Raw genomic sequence first — 4,112 nt, forward strand, 5'->3', positions numbered from 1 at the left:
CAAGTATGAGGTAATGAGAGTGCTTGGGCATGTCAGAGGCATAAGGAATTTCAATGGAAGTGGACATAGCTTCAGAGCAAATTGTTGAGCAAATTATATCACGATTGGAATATTTCAGATCTGTATCAATAAGAGGCGTATGCTGATTAATACGATATTGAAACTTGCACTTGTCATCAAGACGTTTGGTAAGATCAATGGTGATGATATTCAGTGCAGCTGCTCTTGTAAAAAGAGGTAGCAACTCTCGATATGCTGGTTGACCACCAGAATCAATAAAATAAACCCAATTTGTACTTAACTGTTTAAACTTTCCTGCTTCAAGAGCACTTACTATTTCTTTTATTACTTCCATATCTGTTGGTTTCTTCTCAGGTGGTTTCTTCTCAGGCAGTTCTTTCTCAGACAGTTCTGCTTTTGGTGAAGAATCATCTAAACGAACAGGTGCAGCATTTGTAGGTATTGGTGCTTTTTTTATATGCTCTGTTTCACTTGGTGCTTCATTTAAACGATATGCAAGATGGTTAAGTAAATCTTTTTCTTTAACTCTCTCCCACTTATTTTTATCATCAACTGATATTCTTGTTGCTTGAACAGCACGACAAGCTATTGGTGTACTTTTATCGTTCTCAGGTGGTCGCTCATTAAGTAGAAGGCGTAGTGAACATGTTTTACCAGCTCCAGGTGCACCATGCATATTGATACGAGTGATTTTCAGATCAACTTCACCTTCTTTCAACCATTTTTCTATTTTTCCTAAATAAAGTAACACCACATATGAGACAGTAATCACTATATGCCTTTTAACACTGGAAAAAGTAATGTGCATAGTGTTCACACTAGGGTAGTCCCAAATTAATGGGCATCAATCAATTAGGATTTTATCTGAGGTGGATTGATATGAATTGATGCTAGTGTGACCAATGGCAACAAGAACACAAAATGATACATAATTCAGCTGCTAGTGTGAACACTTGAAGATTAAGATCAATAATGCTCACTATTTATTATGGCCTTATGTTATAAAAATAGTTATTAATTACTGCATGGCTGGTCAAGTTTGTGAGGAATTAGTTTGTGTGGTTTTGTGAATATGGTTTAAATCCCACAAAAAAAATGAAATTTGAATTGGGGGCAATCCCACAAGAGTTGCATGCATAATGAAGTTTGTAATATCAAATAGACTTTAAAAAGCAACTGTTAAAAATTTCATTGAGAAGCCAAGCCTCCTGACCCCCAAATATTGTTCTTGGAAATATTTTCAGCCATTGATACATACCTTCTGCGAGTGGTTTTTGAGTGTCTGGTATCCTGTCAGCAGCTAGAGTGTCTTCAGTACTAATAGGATTAGCAGTAGGTGGAACAATATGTCCTGCAATAATGAAAGCAAAAAATATGTAAATTTTTTGAGTTAAGACAGGTTTATCAGTGGTTGGTTGTCTGTAGCTACTGAGGGAGTGACTACATGATGAAAACAGTAATTACAATGTTACTACAGTCTAAAGGTTGGATGTTACAATGGTTATGGTATATTTGAATCTTAGAAGGCTAATACCATGCATTACAAGTAGCAAAGTTTAGTTGAATCCAACCTATATTAAATTTTTGCAAGAAATAACTGTGCAAAGAAGGGCTGTATTCTGGTATCAGTTGTTGTGGGTGTGTATGAGTAGGCCTAAGAGTGCATGGGAACAGTTTATACAAGAGTATCTAGTATATAGTATTTCAAGGCATACACACCCCACAGATATTAGATATTCTGATAATGATTATGCAGCCAATAAAATGTGCCTTTCAACCAAAAATCTGTCAAAAGGAATAGCTACTGAGGGAGTGACTATGATAAGACAGTACATAATGGAAAGGCTGATGTATTACTGCAGTACAAATACATATAAATTATTATTACAGGTGTCTCATAAAAATGCATCATTGTAGGTTATGGGAATTATTGCACGAGGGGCGGTCGAGAGGAAAATGAGCACAAGGTGAAGCCGAGTGCTACATTTTCGTCGAGACCGTCCCGAGTGCAATAATTTCCGTAATCTACAAATCAACAGTGCTTTGATTGGTTTGTAGTGGTGCGTGGGCGGATCAAATGAAATTTCAAAAGTCAGGCAGGTCGCCAGCACAAGATCAGATCTCATTTATCACTATTATTATTGTTACATGTCTAGTGTATGTAGCTGAGGCTGTTATTTGCCTCTATCAAAGCTTGTGGTTAACAGGAAAGCCCATACATATTTATACTGTACAGTACTACATATTCCACACAGTGCTACATTTCCTACCATGCGGTTATTGGAAGTTGTAGCACTGGCGGCGCCTTTGATCCGCCCACACACCATGCTACAAATCTAAATAATACTAAGTTGAAGTTGTTAAAAGTTCTCAAAAAGGTAAAAATTTACACAATATTGTTCTTGCAAATATTTCTAGGCATACAGTATGTACCTTCTGTGAGTGGATTTTGAGTGTCTGGTATTCTGTCAGCAGCTGGAGTGCTAATAGGGTTAGCAGTAATAGGCGATCCTGCAATAATGAAAGTAAAAATAAATTATGTAAATTAAATTAATTTAATCAAGCCAATGGAAGTGACAGGTTCATCAGAGGTGGGTTGTCTGTAGTTAGCCAACTGAGGAATGGAGTGAACATGTATAAGCTTAGCCTACAAGTTGCAAAGTTTAGTAAATTCAATCTATATATTTTTTGCAAGGAAAACTCTGCAAAGAAGGGCTTTAATCTGGTATAAAAAAATTGTGGGTGTGTATTAGTAAGCCTGAGAGTGCATGGGAACAGTTTATACAACAGTAATTCAAGACAAACACACCCCACAAATCGCACTAGCTAATAATAATCATTAAGTGTCTATAAATGTTCTTACTTTCTTTATCAATCCCATCAGCTATACTCAGAGACCACTTCAGATTATGTTTATTCAATACTTCATGTTCCCAATCTTCAGCTAGTGCAATGGCTGCATCTTTAGCTGGACCACCTGGTGTAGCAAGGCAATGTACAAATATACGACAATTCTCTTCTAATTTGGCCATATCTTCTTCGTAAAGAGATAGTACTGCTATAAACTGATTTTCGATTTTATCAAAAGTGGGTGAACGTTTAACATCTCTGCTAATAAGACCCATAGAATAAAGTTCCGCAGCAATAGTTTGTAAGCAAACTTCAGTAGCCTGACGTAAAATAGAATAATGCTTACGCAATATAGGCGCAACTGTTTTAATGGCGTATACTTCTGTTCCTATTAGAAATATCATACATAGATCTATAAAATCTATAAATAATCTTACTTGGTGTTACTTCTCTTTCAATCCCATCAGCTACAGCATTCTTTCCCATCCTCCTCAATGCTTGTATTAATATCTCATAAGTTGGACCACCTTTACTCTTTACATTATCTTTTTGTTCCAACCATGCCTTCAAACATTCTCTTAGACAGCTACTAACATCTCCTTTGTTATCATACTTAATAATATCAAGTGTGCCAGGGAGCAGACCCAGACGAAGACCAAGATCATAAAAATCAACACCAGAATATCCATGCTTCTTTAGTAAATCAAGTATATCAATAAGATGACTGGTATCTATAATTAAGAAGTATAGTATAGAAGACTCAACATACAGTGACTAACCTAGTAGTGGCTGGTGTCGTTTTGATTCTCTTACAAAAGGAGTTGCCATATTTAAATTCGAAATTTAAATGTCTGCTGCAACTATATAAATCACGTGACTCAGTCAGAAGCTCAGAGCATGAATCTCATTGATGATTAGATTATGATTTTTAGTTAAACAAAAAAACATATTCTTAAAAGACACAGAAATAAAACACAAGACAAAGAAATAAAGAAGATATAAAGAGACCAATCACTAGATTCATTCATTCAATACAGTCTCCTCATATCATATCATTCATAGGTCCTGTATCAGTAGTAGTCTCACTGCTCCCTGTACATTAGTAAGAGCTTCAGTAGCATAGTCCTTAGTTACATTATGTATTATTAAATCATTAACTGCTACCAGTTCATCTCCAGTCTTTATCTTTGAGTCTTTCTGTAACACTGACTCAGGTAGGATCCTCTTTACGTAAATGGGTA

This window comes from Amphimedon queenslandica, unplaced genomic scaffold, assembly GCF_000090795.2.
Source record: "Amphimedon queenslandica unplaced genomic scaffold, v1.1 AMPQUscaffold_10703, whole genome shotgun sequence".
Classification (NCBI taxonomy): Eukaryota; Metazoa; Porifera; class Demospongiae; order Haplosclerida; family Niphatidae; genus Amphimedon; species Amphimedon queenslandica.